The sequence below is a fragment of the Papio anubis genome, unplaced genomic scaffold (genome assembly GCF_008728515.1).
Source record: "Papio anubis isolate 15944 unplaced genomic scaffold, Panubis1.0 scaffold260, whole genome shotgun sequence".
NCBI lineage: Eukaryota > Metazoa > Chordata > Mammalia > Primates > Cercopithecidae > Papio > Papio anubis.
This window is the reverse complement of record NW_022162677.1, coordinates 19,741-44,514: the sequence shown is the minus strand read 5'-3', so window position 1 is coordinate 44,514 and position 24,774 is coordinate 19,741. Positions and strand designations below refer to the sequence as shown.

The window sequence follows — 24,774 nt, the reverse complement described above, 5'->3', positions numbered from 1 at the left end:
GGACTTCCTCTCCGGTGTGTTTGTGCGTGAATGAATATTGGGTGTTCCTTAGACAAGTGCTCTTATTGAAAAAAAAAAAAAAAAAAAAAATTCCATGGGAAAGGTGGGAAATGACCCAGTCGTGTATTTTTGCCTCTCTCCTTTGCCTTGATTTGCAACATTCCTGTGGGATACTCCCTCTCAGGGGTATCGTGATGTTTCCTGATGGCCAGCGCCTGACTCAACAGGCTCCAGATCTCAAAGCTGCCAGAACCCCCTGGTTGTGTGGAGCACAGCGGGGAAGCTGCCCCTAGGGATTTCTCAGTCAGGCAGAGGCTCCAGCTGACCATGAAGACTGCTTCACATGTCACCTTCCCTGTCTCCTCACGGGCCCGCAGGTGAAAGTGAGCATTTTCTGCTTGTGCTAGATGCATACGGAATGCACATAACTGTCCCCAGGCCACACAGGCTGTTGTGCAAGGAGCCGGGACCAGGAGTTGGAAACCTGGCATCGATAGCTGGTGGTCTATCACCTCCCTCTCCACGCCTGCTTTTGACTCGATAAAAGAAGAATTCCGAGCCCTTCCCGCAAGTCCTGTAGCAGGCAGATGGCAAATTCTGTGTGCCACCCTTTCTCCCAGCTCAGCGCCTGGGCTTCCAGGTCTCATGCCTGTGAAACACCTCAATTGCTCCATGAGTTGCCAGACCTCTCTAGCTAGACTTTTTTGGAAAAAGCCCAACAAATCAAACTTATCCTGGTGATACAGCCGGGGGTTGAAATCAAGACCAAACTCTTTTTGCATGACCCTCTCTTTTTCCTAGGCCACTGCGGGAGGAGTAGCAATGGGGAAAGGAGGAAGTGGTTGGAGCAACCTGAACTAAAAAAAGATATTTGAGGGTTCCACGCAGTCAACCCAGAATCCCCCTATGGGAACCTGCCCCTGTCATTAGCCCCTAAAGTTGCAGCTGTCCCTCCACTTCATTTTCTGCTTCCAGTTCGCCCTTAACCTTTCCTCTAGCCCAGTTTTAGCGGCATCCAAGTGCGCTCAGAGGGAGGTGCGGGGGAGGGGCGTGCACCCCAGCCTAATGCCCACTGCGGACAAAGAGGACTTCTGTTTAAAAAGCGGGGTGTGTGAGTTTCAGGGGGCGAAGCGCTGGCTCCGGGGCCAAGAAGAGGTGGCAGGAGGCAGGGGAGCGGAGGCTGGGGATCTGGCCGCCTTCAGACAGGGCGTGATCCGCCGGGCCTGCCGGGATGGTCTCACCCAGCGCTGACCTGCCTCGCCTGTTGACACAACGTCACGTTTCCGACTGCAGCCCTTTCATGTGCGGCCCGCGGCTAAAAGCGGCTGCCGGTTCCTGGAAGCAGACGTGCCTGGCACCGCGTCAGCAGAAACCTGATCCCCGGGGAAGCTTGGCAAGGCCTCGGGATCGCTCGGCCCCCAGAAATAGGGCCTGGCAGCGGGCGCAGGACGCCCCCCCTTCCCTCGCGCCCAGCAGGAGGGAACTCGAGCGCTCCCCGTCAGGAGAGGGAGGGAGGGCTGGGTGGGGTAGGGAGCTGGATTTAGGCAGAGCACGGGGACCAGGGCTTAATTAACTAGAAGCTAGAAACTTCCCACGGGTCATCGCTCACTAATGCACGTCAAACAACCTAGAAGTATCATTATGGGTACTATTACAATTCACATTTTGTAGATAAATAAAAGCAGGCTCAGAGAGGAGAAGTAACTAGCCCAGGGTCACACAGCTTCTGAGGGGGCTAAACGTTTTGTAGGATGGTGGATCTGTTGGTCTGTAGATCTCCTAATTGGATCCAAGGAGAAGGCTTTCACAGAGTCGAGTTGTTAACGACTATAATAATACAAATATGGATATTTATTACTAATAAAAATTACAGCAAATGTGTTTGTAGCATTTACTATTTGCTAGGCACTCTGCAAAGTGCTCTACATACAATAACTTAATTATCACAGCAAGTCCATGAAATAGGTAAATTAGTATACAGTTAATGAACTGTAGGCACAGAAAGGGTAAGTAATTTGCTTAAAGTGACACAGCTCCAGTGATGAATTGTAATTTAAACCTAGGAAATTTGGCTGCAAAGTTTGCTTAACTATAAAACTACACTGCCCTTCTAATTAAGTTAATAGTAGTAAAAGTAGTAATAATTACAATTATTACTATCCTGTTTTGAGTACTTTCTTTGTGCCAGGTATTAACCACTTCATGTGAATCGCCTCTACTTACAGCAACTGTGAAGGGTAGATATTAATATGCCTCTTTTTTTAAGTAAAAAATTTTTAAACATGCTCATTTTACAGATGAGAAAACTGGAGTTCAAAGAGGGGAAATGCCTTATCTGAGGTGACACAACATGTAAGGGACAAAGCCATCCCATTTTCTGGTATGGAACTGCTTCTACACGGAGCTCCTGTGATGTTGGGCTTTGATACACATTATCTCATTTAATCCTCCAAATAGCCCTGCGGAGTCGGTACTGAGCATCATGCTCAGCCTGTGGATGAGATAACCAACCTCATAATAAAGTTATTTGCCCAAGTCTTTATTTGTTCCTTACCAATGTCCCCACACACCATCCCACAGCGAAGAATGGGCCCATCCTCTGGTTAGAGAAACTAACCCAGCATGACTATCACGGAATATGGGGGGGCAGGGGAGGCACTCCATAGGTTGACTGTGCTAAGAACCAGAATCTGGGCTTGAAGAAACTATATCAAAGTATTGTGGGCCAGGCATGGTGGCTCATGCCTGTAATCCCAGCACTTTGAGAGGCCTAGGTGGGAGGATCACTTGAGACTGGGAGTTTGAGACCGGCCTGGGCAACATGGCAAAATCCCATCTCTACAAAAAATACAAAAATTAGCCAGGTGTGGTGGTGCATGCCTGTAGTCCCAGCTACTTGGGAGGCTGAGGTGGAAGGATCACTTGAGTCCAGAAGGCAGAGTTGCAGTGAGCATGATTGTACCACTGCGCTCTAGCCAGGGTGACAGAGAGAGATCCTGTCTCAAAAAAAAAAAAGGATTCTGTGGGGAAGGGGAGAGATTCCTTTTCTCATGTCTCTCCTAAGGTTAGGAAAGGTATAAGCCTAGGGGACTAGCAAGGTGTGAACCACCTGGGGCAGGGCAGTTCTGCTGGAGGGAGGGAGAGAAGGAGGGAGGCAGAGACTGAGTTCCAAGCTCTCTCTCTGGAAGGGAGCCTCTGCAGGCTTAGAGACCGGGCCACCACAGCTCCTGTCCCTCTCAGATTTCTTTGGCCCACCCACACCCTGGCCTGTCTCTCCCCTTTGGCCACCATCCCAGTACTTGGCTGGTGCGGGGTATACAAGAGACTGCCTCGCTTTGTGGAACGGGCCAGGATCTCAGGTTAGAGAGGAGACAGCACGTGTTGAGTTCCCACATGGTTTCATAGGAAGACTGTGTGTTAACGGGATCGGCGTGTTCTCCTGAGACCCAGCTTTCCCTGAGGTATCTGCCACGTGGCGTGCAGGGAGGGAAGGCTCCAGGTTTCTCACCCTTCATCGGCAGGAACAGCTTCCTTTTTCTGTCTTACTGCTGTAATAGTTTGTTTGAACAAGAGTTTTATTGCTGAAAAGACATCACAAACAAGTTTTGAAGGCCACAAATGACAGCCCCTTCCTCAGGCCCTGCCTTCACCTCACTCGCCTCTTTCCCTAGGATCCAGAGGGAGGCTGAGGCCATTCAAAGCCACCCCAACACACACCCCACCCAGCACCACCCCCTGTTTATCCCCAGCCATCTGTTTGGCCCGACAACCACAGCAGAACATGAGCTGGGTGAAGCCTCTCCCATTGGCCATGGAAGCCACTGACATGCTCGTCTCGCGGCTGGGCCATCCAGTCTTGTGATGTGGCTGGATTTGGGCCCAGAAGGTTTCTTCCACTATAGATGGGGCCCTCCCTTCCCTGGGGATTCTCAGCAAAAATGTGGAGGTGGGACATGAGGGTGTCACAAGGCTGCTGGGTAGGGGGACCAGCCTCAGGCTAGGACCAAAGGAAGTAGGGCAGCCAGCCTCTGCCCACCCTAAGTCCCCGCCCTGTTCTCCCACGCCTGCACCCACTTTTGAGGAGGCAAAAGGGAAGAAACTTGTGCTTATTTGTTTGAAGAGCAAATATGTTGTTTTGAAACCGAATTGCGGATGGGGATGCGGGGGTGGGAATTATGCAAGGGTCTCAGGGGAATTCAAGCAGGGGGGAAAAAGGAGGGAAAAACCACTCTCTTCTCAGATGGAAAAAAAAAAAAACCTGTTTCTTAAAGTTTTAAATAAAATATCTAATATTTTGTATCTCTTTTACTGTGGAGAATTTAAAAGATATTCAAAAGTAGAAACAACAATATATGTTTCTCCAAAGAAGATATACAAATGGCCAACAAGTGCATAAAAATATGTTCAATGTCATTAGTCATCAGGGAAATGCAAATCAAAACCACAATGAGGTACCACTTCACACCCACTAGGATGGGTATGATATTAATAATAATAACAACAAAACAATGGGAAATAACAAATGTTGTCGAGGATGTGAAGAAGTCTGAAGCTTTTATATATTGCCAGTGGGAATGTGAAATGATGAAACCACTATAGAAAAAAGTTTGGCAGTTCCTCAAAAAGTTAAATATGGAATTACCATATTACCCGATGCCATTTCTAAGAGTTACATACCCAAAAGAATTGAAAACAGGAACGCAAACAAATACATGGACACGTATGTTCATAGCACTGTTCACAAGAGTCAAAAGGTGGAAACAACCTAAATGTCAATCAACAGTTAAATGGATAAACAAATTGTGGTATATACATACAATGAGGTATTATAGAGCCGCAAAAAAATTATTAAAGTACTGGTATATGCTACAACATGGATGAACCTCAAAAACATTATGATAAGGGAAAGAAGCCTGGCAAAAAAAGTTACATGTTCTATGGTTCCACTCATATGAAATATACAGAATAAATAAATCCATAGAGACACAACACAGACTGATGGTTGCCAAGGGATGAGGGAGGGAGAAAATGGGAATAAAATGGGTACAGGCATTTTACTTTGCAGTGATAGAAATATTTTGGAACTAGCCATGAGGCAGGGGGGTTGCACAACATTGTGAATGTAATAAATGGCATAGACCTGTTCACTTTAAAATGGTTACTTATATGTAGATTTCACCTCAATAATTTTTTAAGTAGATAGAATAGCATAATGAACCCTCCACTTATCAGTCTCCCAGCTTCATTAGTCATTAATTCATGTCCAAGTCAGTTTCATCTGTAATATATACCCATCCATGTCCCCTGCTCATGTATTATTTTGAAGCAAATCCAGATATCCTATAATTTCATTTGTAAATATTTCTAAAATATTTAGGATATATCTCTAAAAGAAAAGTGTTATAAAAATGACTATAATATTATCACACCTAAAAATATTTAACAGTATAAAAAGGCAACCTTTTAGACTAGTTCTCTAAATAAGAATATAGATTGTTTTCAAATTTTAAAAATATAAAAAGTGATCAGAAAAAAGAATTTGTTCCCTGTCCCTATCCATCATCCTGGTCTCTATGCCTTCACCAAACTCACCCACAAGTAGGCAAGTAGGCACTGTTTTAACTACTTTAGAGTTTATTGGCCAGCCATGTTCGTTCATACCTGTAATCTCAGCACTTTGGAAGGCCAAGGTGGGAGGATCACTTGAGCCCAGGAGTTCAAGACCAGTCTGGGCAACATGGTGAGATATACAATTAAAAACTTATCAGGGTGTGGTGGTGCATGCCTGTAAGCCCAGCTACTCAGGAGGCTGAGGTGGGAGGATAGTTTGAGCCCAGGTTGGAGTGAGCCATGATCGTTGCTACTGCACTCCAGCCTGGGTGACAGAGTGAGATCCTGTCTCAAAAAATAATAATGTTTTTTAAAATAGAGTTTATTTATGCCTGTGCATATAAATATGGATGTGGGCTGTCATTTGTCCCCTTTTTCCACACAAAAATAGCATGCTGTTCACACTGTTCTGCACTTAGTATGTCTTGAGGAGCTATCCACATGAATACATAGAAAGGCTTTTAATTCTTTTTTACAACTACGCAGTATCTCATTGTATAGATGTCCTATAATTTACTTGACTAGTTCCCTATTATGAACATCTGGATTATTTTTTATCTTTTGCTATCACCAGCAGAATTGCAATAAGTAATTTTATACACATGTCATTTTGCAAGTCTCTAACAATATTTATGGGGTAAACTCCCAGATGGAATTGCTGGGTCAATGTCATGAGCATCTGTCATTCTGATGGGTATCACTCCGTGGGACACAGGTCATCCTCCTTTAGAATCCAATGTTGTTGCCTGTTTTGGAGGCAGTTTGCAAGAGATGTCAGAAAGCTTAGAACATGTATAACTTGAGACCAAATGATTCCACTTCTAGGAGTTATCCTAAATACGATTTTTAAAATTAATTAATTAATTTTTAAATAAAAAATAGAGACAGGGTTTTGCTATGTTGACCAGATTGGTCTCAAGCTCCTGACCTCAAGCAATCCTCTTGCCTTGGCCTCCCAAAATGCTGGGATTATAGGCCTGAGCCACCACGCCCAGCCAAGAAGTTATTAATCAGGTTTTCAAAGACTAAGCTACAAGATTGGACATCTTTGTGCCATTCATAGGTAAAACAAAAAAGGAGGAAGAAAGGGAGGGACAGAGGGAAGGAAAGAAAAAGAAAATCAGAAAAATGGCTGAGAAGGAGACTGGTTGAATAACTTACAATATATGCAAATACTGGAATCCTAATAGTCACAAAAAATTATGTTAGGAAAGTAAATTTATTATTTTTTATTTGTTGTAAAGGGAGAAAAAGTAGGCTGCAAAATAGTATGTTCAGACTGGTCCCATTTTAAAAAAATAATAATATGTATGCTTCTAAATGTTCTCTCTGCCTCACTTTGAACAACTGTAAAATGAGGACAATAGTATTTAGCCTAGTGAGTTGTTGTGAGGATTAAATGAGTTTCAATGTCTAAGATGCTTAGAACAGTCTCTGGCACAGAGGAAGCTCCATGTCAGAGTTAGCTAAAATTAGTGTTATTATTATTTTAATAATTGTATTGTAGTTACAGAGGAAAACGGTCTGGCAGGCAATACAATAAAATTTTAACCACCTTAGCAGGATTTAGAATTATTCGTTATTGTTTCTTTAAGATTTTTGCTTTTCTATATTTTCCTTTTTTTAAAAATTGTATAATGAACATGTGGTATTTCTGTAATATCTATCATGAAGTGCCACAAGAGGAGTGGAGTGGGGGGCGAGAATGGAGTTCAAGGTTGTCATGGACATTTGCACCTAGCAGTCCGAGGGGATGATGTGCAAAGGAGAGGCAGGATGCTTTTTTGGTTTTGCCAGCTCAGCCTTGGGCAGGGCCAACCCTACACCCTGGGAAGAAGGCAACTCCCTTAAAAGGGTGAATGGAAGATCTGGAGAAGGCTCTCCCTGCCCACATGCACATAGGAGCTTTTAACAGGGACCTTAACAATTAGAGAGATGAAAAGGGGTTCAAAAAAGGTGCAAAGAACACTCAATAGGCTGTGAGGGTCCTGGGATGGGGGCCCTAACTCATTCACTGCAGTGCTCCCAGTGCCTAGCCTGAAACAAAGCTGAAATTCAGTCAATGTTTCCTGAATGAACAAGTGAATCCAGACTCTGCTGTGTGACCTTGGGAAAGTTCTTTCACCTTCCTGAATCTGTTTCCTCATCCTTCAAATGGGGATATTAGTGATATTGTAGAGATTGCTGTGAGGATGAAAAGAAATCCTAATGTAGAATATACAGCATCTAGCTACAATCAGGTATGTGGTAGGTGCTCAAGCATTTGTTGATTGAATGAATGAAAGGAGCCTGGGCAACATAGCAAAAACTCTGTCTCTACAAATAAAAATTAAAACATTAGCCAGTCATGGTGGTATAGACCTGTAGTCCCAGCTACTCAGGAGGCTAAGGTGAGAGGGTCTTAGCCTGCAGTGAGCCATGACCATGCCGCTGCACTCTAGCCTAGGTGACAGAGTGAGACCCCATCTCAAAATAAAAATTTAATTCAACTTAAAAATAAAAGAAAATAAAAAAATAAATGAAAGGAAACAATGACATTTATAGGAACTTATTCACTCTAAAGTGTAAATATATACATATGTGTGTGGTGTATATATGAGATCTCTCTGATATATATATCAATCAGACTGTGTGCTAAGTACTGTACTAAGCACTATGCATGCATTATCTGGTGCAATCTCCATTTTTACATTTACAGAAATTGAGACTTAGTGAGATTAAGTGACTCACCCAAGGTCACACAGCAAGCAGATGGCACAGACAGGATTTAACTCAACATATGACTCAAAAGTCCTTGCTGAAAGAGCCCAGGATGTCAAAATGGACAGAGGCATGAGGAGGGAAGAGGGTCAGAGATAAGCTCCCCACTGTGTGCACACTGCTGAATTACCCATCAGGTAGACCTGGTGTGTGCTCAAAACACTGGGAAAGCAGCCCCAGCTCCCTTCCATTTCCCCAAAATTGGAAAATAATTTCTTTTTGATATTTCAAAGAAAAACATGGAGATCATTTTATGATTAAAATCGAGGCCTTATTGGGGTTTCTCTAAATTTATTTTAAGCTTTGTGTTTTCAGTTTGCACTTCGTATGGGGAGGAAGGATCAGAATACTCATGTCTCAGGACCTTAGCGCTTAATTGCCCTGGGGCTTAAGGCCTCTCTAGATCTTATCCAGCAAGGTGAGCCTAGATCTCCAGAGTCTGAGCGGGAGGCAGCGTGGACACCCACCTGGCCCCTTCTTCCCCTGGGGCTCACGTGGCAGTGCGAGGGGTGTTTCTTAGGGCAGTGGCCTTGGCTCCCCTGACCTGTGGCTTCTCACGGTCTGCCTTTCAGACAAGGCGCTCACTGTCCAAGCATGTTCCAAGCCACCGGCTCAAGTCCCAGCCAGCCCAGGCCTGTTGCAATGAGTCAGCCTTTCACTGGGGAAAAACGTGGTGACTGGTCTCCAAGTCATTTTTTCCAACTTGGCCCTTGTCCTGGGCTGGGTTTGGGGAGACCTTCATTTTTCCCTTTGGGATTCGGCTGCCTATGAGGTATTCCCAAGGGTCCCTAGGAAGCAAGGGGGCTGGAATTCCTTTGAGGCAGGTTGAGTTGCTGTAATTCAGCCAAATGAGGGTCCCTCAAGGTGCCCACCTGGTCTCTCTCCACCTCCCCCTGCTCATATAAGCAAAAGTAAAGGCCACAGAAGGTAAGTTCTTATGGCCCTTACAGTTGTGCCCAATCATGGGGAGGGGGATGAGGAGAGGACTTATAAAGTCAAGTCCACCCTTGGCATCTTTCACAGGCTGTGCTAGCGCAGCAACCTCAGGTACCTGGAGCTTGAGGCACACTTGGCCTCTTATCAACTAGTGGTGCCTTCCTGAAAGATGATGCTCCCTTGGGCCCCTTGAATTTTAAAGCAAGCACCATTACCTTCGGTGAACCCTCCTGCCCCCAGCTATATGCCAGGGTTCCGGTTTCAGAGCTGTTCACCTTACCATCCCTTCTGACTCACCTCTGGCTTCCCAGGGCTTTGTGAGGCCTCCCCTGCATGGCCAGGCTGATATGGATTCTCCCTAGGGTGACCAGGTGGGAGGGAGGAAGAGGCAATGACCATTAGTCAAAGGGTGGTGAGGGTGTGTGAGGGCAGGGGTTTAGCCCTCGTGGATCCCACAGTAAATTCATTCTCTCTGGAGGAAACATTAACCTCACTGCTTCTGAGGCCCTTACTTAGAACCTCCTATTCATTTTTGCAATTAGCAAATATTAACCTCTCAATAATTCATTCATTCAGGACACAGTTATTTATTGGTACCTTTACATGCCAGGTACTGGGCTTTGGGGATACAATGGTGCACAGAAGAGTCATGCTCCTGTCTTTCTGAAGCTGATAGTCTGAGAGGGACACAGATAGCAACCTGGTAATTACACAGATAGATACCAGCAATCCAGTATCAATATGCAGGAAGAGCACCAAAGAGCAGACAACAGTGCCTGGAGTGGTCTGGGGTGTTCAGGGAAGGTTTGCTTGAGATAGATGGGTAAGTGGGTATTGTCTCGTTGAGATGGGGGAAAACACATTGGGGTCCTAACCCCGAGTACCTAGATAGTGACCTTATTTGGAAATAGGGTTTTTACAGAGATAATCAAGTTAACATGAGGTCATTAGGGTAGGCCCTAATCTTGACTGGTATTCTTATCAGAAGGGGAAATGTGAACACGGAGACAGACATGTGCACAGGAAGAATGTCATGTGAAGATGAAGGCAGATATCAGGGTGACGTTGGCTGTTACAAGCCATGGAATGCCGAAGATAGCGAGCCAACACCAGGAGCTAGGAGAGAAGCTTGGAACTGATGCTCCCTCACAGCCTCAAAGGAACCAAATCTGCTGACACCTTGATTTTGAATTGTTAGCTTCCAGAACTTGAGATCATACATTTCTGTTGTTTAATCCACCCCAATTGTGGTCTTTTGTCAAGGTAGCCCTAGCAGACAAACTCAGTGTTCCAGACAGAGGGAACTGCACATGCAAAAGCCCTGGAAGTGAGGGGAGGGGATGTGGGTTTGAGAAAAGAGGCCACCCTGGCTGGAATGCAGAGTCAAAAATTCCTTTATCCAGACTGACAGGGAAGCAGATCAGTGTGGGCACCTCAGGCGACTATTAAAATAGCTATAAAAATAACCACCTTGAAGATGTGTAGAGTGTACCAGATAAGCCTGGGGAGGCAGGAAGTGACTAGAGCTGTGCAGGGGCTTCCTTGTAGGGGTAGAAGTGGAGCCTTTAACCTCAAGAGAGAGGAGAAGCTAGCAGGTACACAGGCGACCTAGAGCCTCATTTGAGCTGTGTGACTTTGGGAAAATGGCTCTCTGTCTCTGTGCCTTAGTTCTTCGATCTCTCCCCTTATCTAGGACATTCTGTGACCATGTGACTAGCAGTGTGCTCTGTGTTGCTGTCTCCTGTGTGGTGAGCCGGTGCGAAGGAAGAGAAAAGAATGAAAATAGCATTGGACACAGTTGTGGATCTTATGGAGCTTATAGTCTAATTGGGGAGATGACATTCATTCGGGCCACTGCACAATGAAAGTGCTAAGTGTGTGAAGTGTACAATGTCAGACATTCTGAAGGGTTAAAGTGGTGGCTTCCCTCATGGGGGGTCTCGAAGTCTAGTGGGACCCCAGATACAATTTCTATGGTGTACATCTCCACCCGCCCCACCACTCCATAATTAATAGGTCTGGGGATGGGTGGGGTTAACACGTGACCCAAGCTGGGCCAATCAGGATCTTTCCCTGGATTTTTTAGTCAGGAGCTAAGGAAGAAAATGCAGTTTCTCTCTTGGAGGCTATGTTTGCTGCTACATAGAGAGGGCTGACGTGAGGGAATGGAGCTGATAGGCTGACCCAGAGAGAGACAAGAGGGAAGGAGAGAGAGAGAGGGAGGGAGGGAAGGAAGGTGGGAGAAGAGAGAGAGAGAGAGAGAAAGAAAGAAAGAAAGAGAGAGAGAGTGAGAGCGAGCCCCTTGGCTTCCCTGGCCCTGCTGCATCTCTGCCTTTCCCCTGGGCTTACTGGAGATACCCTACCCACACATTCTTCACCCTGCATTTATCAGTTTCCCCTAGGCTAGCTGGAGAGGAGTTTCTGTCACCTACAGTCCTAGGAGTTCTGATTCCCACAGGGATCCCCCGTGTCAACCTCAGCCACTGTTTATGAGTGAGGTGATGAGACCCTGCTCTTGGCCCTAGTGTGTGCTATTGTGTCAGGGACCAAGAAGCTGTACCTGCCCTCTTAGGAAACCCTTCATGGAGCCAAAGGCCATCTTCACTCTTTACACTACAGGAGGCGCTTGAGTCTTCACCATGCCTCTGTGAGCCTGGCCACATTTGTTTCACTTTGCAAACCCTGCAAGTCAGGAATTAAATCTCCCCCACCCTAGTCTTACAGTTGAGGAAACTGAGGCTCAGAGGAGGAGAAATGCCTTTGTATCTAAGTGGCAGAGCCTTTTTTGGGCCTCACAGTCCTTAAGATGGTACATGTGAAACAGCAGCCCAAGCCCTGATCAGGGAAAAAGTAATCATCTTTCATTCATGAATTCATCAGTGAACGTTTCCCTACAAAAAAAGAAGAGACATTACCAAAGGTTTGTGCAGAGCCTGAAGTGCAAATTCAGGAAGGCAAGCACAACCTTTTATCTCTATAAGCCCAGTAATCACTATACACACAAGATCAGGCATAAGGTAGGTGCTTAAGAGATGTTTGCTGAAAAAGAATAAGAGCAACGTCTTAGTTACTGAGTGATTACTATGTGCCAGGCACTATTTTAAGTGATTCATGGGTATTCATTTAGGTAACCCTCACCCAGCCTTGTAATGTTGGTACTATTATGCCTGATTGATTGATTGATTGATTTAGACAGGGTCTCACTCTGTCATGCAGGCTGGAGTGCAGTGGCATGATCATAGCTCACTGCAGCCTCAAACTCCTGGGCTCAAGCAATCCTCTCACCTCAGCCTCCTAAGTGGCTGGAACTGCCTGGCTAATTTTTATTTTCTATTTTTTGTAGAGACAGGATTCAGTATGTTACCAGGACTGGTCTCAAACTCCTGGGCTCAAGTGATCATCTCACCTCGCCCTCCCGAAGTGCTGGGATTATAGGCATGAGCCACTGCCTCCAGACTATTATGCCCATTTTAGAGATGAGAGGGCTACAGCAGAGTAACCTCTCTGAGCTCACACAGCTAGTAAATGTCAGAGGGACCTCCAGCCTTCTGGCCTCAAGTGCACTCCTGACCTTAGACTGTATTGCCTATCTTCATATGATTGAATGAATGAATGAAAGCACATCTGCTAGCTACAGGAATACACATACACATACGTTTCAGGAGAGCTTTCACTGGAGAGAGCTACAGGGTTGTGAAGCCTGGAGAAATTTAAGCTCCAGAAAATTCTCCAAGGAAGTGGGATGCCATGAGCCTTAAATCTGTGTGGGACTTTTGAATATGAAAAGAGATATGCACATTTAGTTCTGGAATCTCCATATACTCAAATCAACATAATAATTGCTTTGAGAGCTTTCTCTGAATGAATTGAGAGCTTTCCCTGTGCCCCACACCCTGCCTACTTATCTTTGAATCTTCCTGCCCTCTCTGTGTTAGGGTGTCAAAGGCCTGTCTAATCACTCTCCTAAACCACTCTCCCCTCATCTCCTGCAGTCCACAGGAAGGTCAGCCTCGTGGGGTGTTCTTTGCAAAGCCACAGAATCTTCCCTTGATAATGACCAAGTTTCCAAGGCAAAAATGGACACATGCTTATGGCATCCACAGGCCCAAAGAGTTGAGGCCAGAGAGACCAAAAGTCCAGGATCTGAGTTGGCCAAGATCCAGGCTTGGAATAGAGCCAAGGATGCAGGTGGACAGGCCTCGGGGTAGATGACAAAGCTGGGGGAATTCTCTTTACCTGCTTTTGCTGGAGGGCTAGATTTCACTATCTCCACTGAAGATCTTGAGAGCACCCATTTCACCCTGGGGCAGGGACGGGCTGCATGTTAGCTTTGAGGCCAGGCCAACCACAAGACAAGAAAAGACACATCCCAACTTCAAAGGGCTGCCGAAGACCAGGGCAGCTGAGCAGAGCTTCATGCCCCCCAAGTGAATCTAGCTGCTTCAGGCTCAGGCAGGTGCAGGGTAGGATGGAGCGCTGCCTGCAGGCTCAAGGGGAATCTTAATTGCCAATGGGAGATTAGATTGGTATTTATTTTCCATCCATCTTCATCTTTTAGGAGAACAAATTCTGGAATCTTTTGGGGGAGTCCTAGGGATAAAAGTCCTTAAGGAAGAAAAATGGCCCATAAAAATGCATCCTCACTCCTAGACATATTATTTTTATATAAAAATTTCTTTCTTTATCAAAAAGAGATGAGGTTTCACTATATTGGCCAAGCTGGTCTCAAATTCCTGGGCTCAAGCAGTCCTCCTGCCTCAGCCTTCCAAAGGGTTGGAATTACAGCTGTGAGCTGCTGCACCCTGCCCCTAGACACATTAGAACTTTAGTAAGTTTGGAGCATTTTATTTGCTGCTGGAATTATGCTAAGCACTTTATATACATGACCTTGTTTAATCCTCAGGATACCCTAGTATAGAGATGATGACTCTCCTTACTATATGTCCCAAGGAAACAGAGGCTCAGAGACCTTCTCAATGTCGCACAGCTAATAAGTGTCAGTCAGGAGTCAAACCCAGGCCTGACTTCAAGTTCCTCGCCCTTAACCACAGTACTATGTTAGGTCCTTTTTAGGCACACATGTTCACTAAAACCTAGATGTTTTGCTTGCATCTGTTTATCCAACAAACATGTATTAAGTACCTACTATGTGACAGGCCCTGTTTTAGATGCTGGGGATATATAGGGCATAAATAAAACAGACAAAAACCCCTGCTTTCAGTGAAATCAAAATAACAGTAAAAGGCAAAAGATTATTGTCTCCCATTTTATAGCTGAAGCAACTGAGGTAGGTATTCCTTTTCGTCTGCTTACCCCTCAGATTCATTTATTCACGTGTTTTGTTGTTATTGCTGCTCAGCAAATATTCCTTGATAACTTACTAGGGGTCAGGTGCTGTTCTAGGTGCTGAGGTCCCAGTGGGGATCCAAATAGATATGGTCCCTGCCCTTGTGGAATTAGCGGTATCTTCAGATTGGTCCTGTGTGTCTTCCTAACCTATAGCTGCTACTCAGGGCACATGAACAAGCAGTACTGACTTGTGTCCCCAGGAAGCTGATGCTGTTCCTCAGACAGGCCCAAAGCCAAAGGGGCAAGTCCAGCGGTGTGCAAAACAACCAAGTCAGCACAAGTATTTGGGATCATAGGTGCCCTTTGCTCTTCCCATATGGTGATCCCTGCCCCAAGCTATATTAGAATGCACTCTGACGTAAATGTTAGTAGGCTCTGTGGGGAGTGGTGGTTCCCACCTGCAATCCCAGGACTTTGGGAGGCTGAGGTGGGAGGATCAAGTGAGCCCAGGACGTCAAGGCTGCAGTGAGCCATGATCATGCCACTGCACATGCAGCTTGGGTGACAAAGTGAGACCCCCATCTCTAAAAAGGTCAGTGTCTCTGGGTGTTAATTAGCTGTGTGACTTTGAGCCAGTGAAGCTCTCCAAGCTTCACTTTCCTCACTCATAACATGGAAATTGAAGCACTTTTCTTGCTTGAATATTTCCAAGAATGAGATGAATTCAAATGAAATAATGGCTATGTGAATATCTCATTTCCTGAACCGTAGATATTATTTCGGTGTCTTCCAGGTCTTCATTTCCTATTACCACAGTGCCTCAAAACGGCTCTTATAAACTCATTCATAAAAAGGTATAAGTGACTGATGATATTTCAAGTCTTGCCTCTCCCAGGCCTAAAGACTTTCTTATAAGAAAAAAAAAAAAAAAACAAAAACCTGTGGAAGAGAACTTTGGATTCTGGCCAAATAGAGTAACAGGTGCCAGATTTACCCTCCCATCTGAAACAATTAAAAAGTACCTTAACTCTGTCCTAGACAAAGTTCAATGGCTTTTAGAAGAGTACAAACATATCCAATGTCCGACAAGATAAAGTTCCCAGTGTCTACCATCTAATCAAAAGAATTCCCAGTGGAAGCGCCTTGGACTGGAATATGAGCTCCCTGAGGCCAGAGATTTTTATCTGTTTCATTCTCTGCTGTATCTTCAGTTCCTAGAAGAGTGTCTGGCACATAGTAGGCATGCAATAACGATTCGTTGGATAATGAATGAATGAATTGGGGTGTCAGACGTCAGTGAGGATAATGGGAGGTGCTAATCTGTGCAGGGGTCTCTCCCAAAACCCCAGAAATCACCTGACACTTAAGGCCTGCCTAACTGATAAATTCCTCAAGTCAGCCCAAGCATGGCAGCCCAAGCATGGAGGATGAGACCCTCTAAAGAGTGACAGCCTTTAGGGGAGGGAGACATCTACAAGCCCTGTCACAAGCCCTGTCATCACCTCAGGAGGAAAAGGAAAGCTTGTTACTCATTGATAACCATCACTGTGAACGACTCCTCCACATGGCACCCCTCCCCACCCCCTACCTTCCAGCCCTGGCCTGTTTACTGGAAGACGCGACCCTGTTTTTTACATCCTGAGCGATGACAGATTTCATCACTGGCTTAAGGCAAGACAGAGAAGCTGGGTGTCAGGCCCTGGTGATAAGTCATGTCAGATTTTGGGTGGTTGTGGTAGTGGTGGTGGGGGCAACTGTAGCCGTTACCACACAGGTTTATGCCTCGATCTGCTCATTCATTTGTTAATCCTTTTATTGCGTACATATTAATTTGGGTCAGGCCTTGTGCGTGGGGGCTCCAGACACAAGACAAAAATGACAAAAATGAAAATGACGGTGATTAAAACGAATTGCAAAAGCCACCATTTTCTGAATGATTCCTTCAGAAGGCAACATGCTGGCGTGGCTAGAAACGTAATTCTGAGCGAGACACCCAGGTTCCTAGTCTTAGCTCTGCTTCTTCATAGCAGTGTGACTCTGGGCAAGGTATCTAACCTCTCTGAGCCTCCATGTTCTCATCTCTAAAATGGGGCAGTTGTGATTAAATGAGTTAACCCAGTTAAAGCGTGTAGAATGCTATTTGCTATTTCTTTGCTTGATGTCATATTAAATACTTTACAGCCTCAGTCAGAAGAGGGAAATTGTATCATGGTTAAGAGCTCTGAGTTGGAACTTGGACACCCACTTAATGTGTGACTTTGAGCAGGTAACTTACCTTCTCTGAACCTCAGTTGCCTCATCTGGGAAGTGATGCAAAGTAAATTCCACAAGGGTAGGGAATTCTGTTTTGTGCACTCCTATCTCTACAGTGCCTTAAACAGCACATGGCCAATAATAGATGCTAATGCAGTAACCAGGACCAATTATATAATTTGTGGGACACAGTGCAAATGAAAATGCAGGGACCTTGTTTTAAAAATTATTAAGAATTTTGGGTCAGGTGTGGTGGCTCATGCCTGTAATCCTAGCACTTTGGGAGGCCAAGGCAGGCGGATCACAAGGTCAGGAGTTCGAGACCAGCATGGCCAACATGGTGAAACCCCGTCTCTACTAAAAATACAAAAATTAGCTGGGTGTGGTGGCGGGCACCTGTAGTCCCAGCTACTTGGGAGGCTGGGGCAGGAGAATTGCTTGAACCCGGGAGACAGAGGTTGCAGTGAGCCAAGATATGCCACTGTACTCCAGCCTGGGCGACAGAGTGAGACTCCATCGCAAAAAAAAAAAAAAAAAAAAAAATTATTAAGAATTTCGTCTGGGCTCAGTGACTCACACCTGTAATCCCAGCACTTTGGCAGGTGGATCATCTGAGGTTGGGAGTTCAAGACCAGCCTGACCAACATGGAGAAACCCCATCTCTACAAAAAATACAAAATTAGCTGGGCGTGGTGGCACATGCCTGTAATCTCAGTTACTCGGGAGGCTGAGGCAGGAGAATCGCTTGAACCCGGGAGGTGGGGGTTGTAGTGAGTTGAGATCATGCCATTGCACTCCAGCCTGGGCAACAAGAGCTAAACTCTGTCTCAAAAAAAAAAAAAAAAAAAAAAAAAGAAGAAGAATTTCAAGACAGTATTGGTGGAGAATTAAACCAAGTGTGGGGGCCTTCTAAGTGTGGGGTGGCCCTCTGTGACTGCATAGGCCACATGCCTATGAAGCTGGCTCTGATCACAATACTCCCCAATATTGTTGTTATGAGGAGAAAGGGAAAGTGAGTTAAAGTGTATAGGGCAAGTGGCACATACCTGGCCCAGCGTAGACTCTCAGTGCTAACTGATATTACTCTTATCATATTTCATGTTCACTGACAGCCCTGTGAGAGCAGATAGGTGTTATCCCACCTCACAGGTGAGGGATTAAATGACTTGCTCAGGCTGGGCACAGTGACTCATGCTTGTAATCTCAGCACTTTAGGAGGCAGAGGTAGGAGGATTGCTTGACCCCAGAAGTTCGAGACCAGACTGGGCAACATAGCCAGACCCCACCTCTACCAAATCAAACCAAACAAAATAAAACCCAACTTGCTCACTGCCCTAGTGTTTATGGGAGGTAGAGGCAGGATTTGAACCCAGGTCAGCTGACGTGTGAGAGAAGGGTGGGTGGAGGAAGGGGGAAGGCCCAGAAGCCTCGCAGGTAGCTGGTAGGGAGGTGTTTGGGGGTTTGGACAGCTGCTCCCTCCTCTAGGGCTGGCTGTCCCACCAGCGAGGGGTTGTTTCTGTTGCTCAGTGGGGAATCTGCAGGCCTGGACAGGCTCTGAGCCGGGAAACAGGAGTGGCCCTGCTTGTCCTATGACACACTGCGAGTGGAGGGGGCTGTGGCCAGCGGGGACGTAGGGGAGTCACACCCGCCGAAGCCCAGCTCAGAGTCAGGACTGGGGCCAAAGGGGCAGAGCCTGGGCTGGCCATGGAGGTCCGAAGTGAGGGATTAAAATCCAGAGTGGCAGCCTCTGCCACTGACAGCCCCAGCTCTTCCCGTGGCCCCAAAGGCCGGTGTGTCCCTGTCCCACCGGTTTCCTCATCGCCCTCCCTCCCATGCACCTCCCTGCTCACCTCAGTCCCACTGGCCTCCCTGAACCTCCTGAAAACCAACCAAGCTCTCTCCCCACACAAGGCCTTTGCTGTTGGTTTGCCTCTGCTGTAAACAACCTTTCCCTGGCTCCTTCACACTTACCAAATCCTAGCTCCAGTGTCACCTCCCTTAAAAAGCCTTCCCTTGGCTGGGCATAGTGGCTCATGACTACACTCTCAGCACTTTGGGAAGCCAAGATAGGAGGATCACTTGAGCCCAGGAGTTTGAGACCAGCCTGGGAAACAGAGAGAGACCCCATCTCTACAAAAAATAAAGATTTTTAAAAAGCCTTCTCTTCTCTTCCTTTCTAAAGCACTGCCATGTTCTCACTTCTTCCACATCCCCCTGCAATGCCTGTTTTCCATTCCAATCTGCGATTCCCATTCCCTTCCTTATTGACTTGCTATGTGTTCACCACCTGACTCCCCTCAGTAGAACACACACAGATAAACCCTGAGGGCGGGGGCCATGTTCAGGGCTCCATTCCTCTCATCTAGAGCAGCGGCTGCCACACAGCAAAGACTCCATGCATACTTTTTGAATCAGTGGGCGAATGAATAGCCAGCTGTACCATGTTGGAAAAATGACTTGTGGTCTTTGAATCTGTTTCCCCATCTCTAAAATGAGATTGGGACTCCTGCCTCTGTCACCCATGCTGGCAAATGGCATGATCTCAGCTCACTGAAACCTCCACTTCCTGGGTTCAAGAGATTCTCCTGCCTCAACCTCCCAAGTAGCTGGGATTACAGGCACCCACCACCATGTCCAGTTAATTTTTCTATTTTTAGTAGAGATGGGGTTTCACCATGTTGGCCAAGCTGGTCTTGAACTCCTGACCTCAAGTGACCCGCCTGCCTTGGCCTCCCAAAGGGCTTGGATTACAGGCTTGCCTGGCCTCGTGCCACTTCTTAAGGTGGATTACAATCATACTGTATTTATTGAGGACTTACTGTGTTCCAGGCACTGTACTAGATACTTAAAACCCGGCATCTAGAAAGTGATGAGTTAATTACAATATTCCCTATGTTACTACGATTGCTACTACTAAACTCTATAGGTTGGGGTCCCTGATTGAGGGACTGAACCCTTGATCCTAAAATGCTCCCCTGCTTCCCCCACCCCCAGAGGCTACCCCAAGGAAGAGAGACAATCCCAGGGGCTTGAAATAAAGGGAACATGCTGGGAAAGAAAACTACTCTGAGGCAGGGTGCAATGGCTCATGCCTGTAATCCTAGCACCTTGGGAAGCTGAGGTGGGCAGATCACTTGAGGCTAGGAGTTCGAGACCAGCCTGGGCGACATGGTGAAACCCCGACTCTACAAAAAATACAAAAATTAGCCGGATGCAGTGGTGTGCACCTGTAGTTCCAGCTACTCAGGAGGCTGAGGCAGGAGAATCACTTGACCTGATAGCAGAGATTGCAGTGAGCCAAGATCACGTCATTGCACTCCAGCCTGGGTGACAGAGCAAGACCCTGCCTCAAAAAAAAAAATAAATAAATAAATAAAAAAAAATTAAAAAAAAGAAAAAGAAAAAAGAAAAGAAAACTACTCTGATATTCTCAAAGGGGTTCCTTCTTTTTGGATTTCTCTATCTCTCTTGAGGATCCCATCCTACCCCACCCCCATTCAACCCCGCCTTTCCCAACCACATACCAAGAATAAACCTCACACCCTGTGTGCCTCGAGTGTCATAGTTTCCTGCCTCTATGGTCACGGGCTGCTCGGGCTCAGAGGGATTTTCCAGCTCAGGGCAGTGCTGGTGGGACCCGAGGCAATGTGACATAGGAGGAGCTGTGATGAAGACCTAGAAGGAGGAAAGCCCCGAGCAGATGCTGACAGAGAACTGGAGTGGGGCCTCACAGAGGTACCTGGAGTGCAGGCTCCCGGGAAGGGGAACCAAGCCTTGCCTCTGATTTCACCAAGTGCTCTCAGAGCAGGCCATCCGGCAGCTTGCTCCCAGCCAAATGCTACTGACCAAGGACTTCCAAACTGACCAGGCCCAGAACAAGACATTCTGTTTAGCGTCTGGAGATCTATGGCCAGGCTGGATCCTAATGGATTCCAGTTTAGAGGGCTGTCCACTCCTTGGTGAAGTCCTATTTTCTTGGCCCTCTCTTCCCTTTGAACAGTGATCAAGGACTCTCCCAAATCCTGCTCTAATCCCTCGTAGCCCCACTGATAGCCATCACAGTCAGACACCCTCCTCAGAGAGCCATTTCTCCTCCTCGGTCTTTCTCTTCTAATTTCCACTCCTGATATCTAGCTAGCTGCTTCTTCTAAACATGTCAAGGGACCTAGTTTCCAGTTCTGCTCTGGCTCTTACTCAGTGGCTTCTAGTAATTCCCAGCCCTTCTCTGTGCCTCAGTTGCCCCATTTGTAAAACGGGGCCCTAAAGGGTTCCTTTCAGCTCTGACATTCTCGGATCCAAAGTACGGAGATTAAGCCACAAGAATCCCCACCAGAAGGTAGGGAATCCAGCCTGGACCACACCCCCAGGGCTTGACAGTTTCCTACCCAGCACCACTTGCCCACCTTCCTAGCTGTGTGGCCATAGCCAAGTTTCTGTTGAATGGACAGAGGGTAAGATGTCAGGATTAAAAAGTCAAAGTGAGCCAGACGTGGTAACTCACGCCTATAATCCCAGCATTTTGTGAAGCCAAGGTGGATTGCTTGAGGCCAGGAGTTCGAGACCAGCCTGGGCAACATGGCGAAACACCATCTCTACTACAAATATAAAAGTTAGCTGGGTGTGGTGGTGTATGCCTGTGGTCCCAGCTACTCAGGAGGCTGATGCACAAGAATCACTTGAACCTGGGAGGCGGAGGCTGCAGTGAGCAGAGATCGCACCACTGCACTTCAAGCCTGGGTGACAGAGCGAGACCCTGTCTTTAAAAAAAAACAAAAAAAAAAACCTTAAACTAGCCAACACAGTGCTTTCTAACCCTAGCAGGAGTGCATTAAGAGGAAGCCGTTATGAATTTAGAAGGACAAGAAGACAGAAAGTCTGAAGAAAAAACAAGTAGCCAAAGAACAATCCGTTTGACAAATAATAGGAGCATCTCCTATGTGTACTGAGGTTACAATATGGATATGGAGCTCAAGAACTCAGAACCCAAGGTGCTTAAGGTGGAGGAGACAGATTTGTCAACAAATGTTGTTATACCCTTCTGACTATTCCCTGGCATCTGTGGCCATTGTATACAGTTGTGTAGGTTGCTGACTGCACAAGGGTGCTGGCTCAGGCATACAAGGGCTGAAATTCAGGTCAGGTCCCTTTCCTAAGCATGGGCCTGTGGGGCTGCATCTTCCCAGAGGGGCACCTTCTCCTAATTCTTACAAATGTGCTGTGCGGGCTGGCCTAGTCCCTGCAGCATCCACATTACCTTGTTCTGACCCAATCAGCTCCCCAGCTACGAAAGCACTCATTTTAGGTACAATTTACTCACCCCTCCACACACACCTATTACCTCATGAGCACTCCATCATCCTTAACTTGGCCTTCAAGCTCCTTCGTGACCTGCCCCCAGCTCCTTCTCTGCCATCTCTACCATCTCCTTCCCTGTCATACTCCTCATACCACACAGTCCACACGGTAGAGTTTCACTTCCTTGAAGGAGCCATGATCCATCTGATCTTTGCATACGCTGCTTCCTCTCTCTAGAATAACCCCCTTTTCTCTGATTGGCTGGCTAATGCCTCAAATGTTCAGATCTCAATTTAAACTTGATTCTCTCCAAGAAGGCTTTGATTTTGTTTTGTTTTGAGACAGAGTGTCGCATTGCTGCCCAGGCTGGAGTGCAGTGGTGCGGTCACAGGTCACTGCATCCTCGACTTTTGCCCAAGAGACCCTCCTATCTCAGCCTCTCAAGTAGCTAGGACGATAGAAACAGGGCACCATATCTGACTTTTTTTTTTTTTTTTTTTGATAGAGGTGGGGTCTCACTGTGTTGCCAAGGCTCAAGAAGCCTTCTTTGAATCCTCTCCACTCCCTTCCTTCTCACTCAATCAGATCACATTCCTGATGCCCTCATAGTGCCTGTGCTTCTCTAAAGCATTTGTCAGAATTATAATGAAATGATTAATAGTATTAATTAATGGTTTTTGCCTTTCTCCTCTAGGAAATTAGAAGCTCCTGGAATATGGGGACTGTGTCTTTTATATGCTGTATATGCTACCTAGGCCATCTATCTGCTATATGCTAGAATCCTAGGACATATAGTAGGTGCTTAATAAATTATTATTGAATAAATGAATGACTATAGCTCGACATAATACAGGCCATTAGACAGGTGATTCTACTTATTTGAGGACAGGGAAGGCTGTACATATAGCTGGTGCTCAATAAATAATAATTGAATAAATAATTACTGACTAAATGAATGACTATAGCTCAATCTAATACAGGCCAGTGGACAGGTGATTCCACTTGTCCGAGGACAGGGAAGGCCTGTACATGGTGAGGTCTCCTTGTTTCAGAGGGGTCTGGGAAGACAAGTCAAACTCCCCAGGGACTCTGGGGACAGGCAGAAGCAGCATGTGCTGGGCCTGAGGGGGGCCAGTGCAGAGGGGCCACTCCCACATGCTTGGCCATCTTGTGGAAGCCAGAGGTCTCATCTTTGCCAGTTTTCTGGGTGTCCCAGGATGTGGCTTTGCTGAGAATATTTATGAGAGATTCCCCAAGTCTCTGGACAGAGTGAGCGTGAACCACATATGGTTCCAAACTCTGTCATAAAACCACAACTTGGCTGTGGGATCCCTAATGCGCAGTCTCGACTTGGCCAGCAGTCTGGGGGAAGATTGTTCTCCCGGACGCAGAGAGAGCCATTGTGGTTCAGGGAGAGCAGAACCAGGAGGCCTTAATGAATACCTTCTTGAAGCCGACCTTAAAATGCTTTCAGCTGTGGGGTGGGGCGAAGGACTGCTACCCCCATGACAGGGCATTCCCAGGCCAGTTCATTTATCTTGAATTTAGACTTATTAAATTTTAAATTAAAAAATTTTGTAATACCATGGAACTTCTCAAACACGTTCACTACAGGAGAACAGGATAATGAACGTCACACCCAATACTCAGCCTCAAGGGCTATCAATTCACAGATAATTTTGCTTTATTTTTTGCACCACCACCCCCATGGAATAATTTAAATCAGATTCCAGGCAACATATAATGTTATTTGCAAGTGCCGTGATTGGTTACTCCCTTTTAAAACACAAGCAATCCTGTTCATTATGGGGAAAAAAATGTTTTTGTTTTGTTTTTTGGGTTTTCTTTGAGACAGAATCTCACTCTGTCACCCTGGCTGGAATGCAGTGGCGCGATCTCAGCTCACTGCAACCTCTGCCTCCTAGGTTAAAGCCATTCTCCTGCCTCAGCCTCCCAAGTCGCTGGGATTACAGTTGCCCACCACCACACCCTACTAACTTTTTGTATTTTCAGTAGAGACAGGGTTTCACTGTATTGGCCAGGCTGGTCTCGAACTCTCGACCTCAAGTGATCCACTTCGTGTCGGCCTCCCAAAGTGCTGGGATTACAGGCATGAGCCACTGTGTCTGGCAAAAAAAAAAAAAAAAAGTTTTTAATTAAAAAGAAATTACATATAATCCAATCACCCAGCATTGATTTAAATGGTGTGGCTCCGTCAAACGGAATCACTCAGGTTGCATTTGCATCTTCATTTTGTCACCTGTGGTTACATGACCCTGGGCGTGGTGCCTCTCCGAGCCTCAGCTTCCTCAGGTGTAAAATGGGTGTGTGCTTGGTACAGGGTTGTTGTGGGGTGAAAGGAGGTGTTACTATTGGCTTGATGCCTGGCCCATAGAGCACAGGTGTGAACAATGACTGCTGATGGAACATCCTGCCTGCTCCAAGGCCCACATGTTTGGCATTGGAGCTCACCAGAAAGCACAGCTGTTTCTTCCACAAATCAGCCCAGTTGCTCAGGAAGGAGGGCGGCCCTATGTAGGAGGGAGCACTTCTGCTTGCCTGCGGGAGGTTGGAATCTCAAATCCTTGGGTCATCTTGGGTTCTTGACTAATCCACACCATTCAATCAGGG

The 24,774-nt window shown here is 46.3% G+C and overlaps 1 long non-coding RNA gene across 2 annotated transcripts; it reads right to left on the bottom strand.

The window, feature by feature from the left end:
* Nucleotides 1-2,940: 2,940 nt before the first annotated feature.
* Nucleotides 2,941-24,033, bottom strand: LOC110742257. Of its 2 annotated transcripts, none has more exons than XR_002519712.2 (3): nucleotides 22,166-24,033; nucleotides 9,604-9,664; nucleotides 2,941-3,581 (listed from the first exon to the last, which is right to left on the bottom strand). It is a non-coding gene; the product is annotated as an uncharacterized LOC110742257 (long non-coding RNA). The 2 variants fall into 2 exon arrangements; XR_002519711.2 differs by having other exon boundaries at nucleotides 22,187-24,033.
* Between the last annotated feature and the right edge of the window lie 741 nt (nucleotides 24,034-24,774).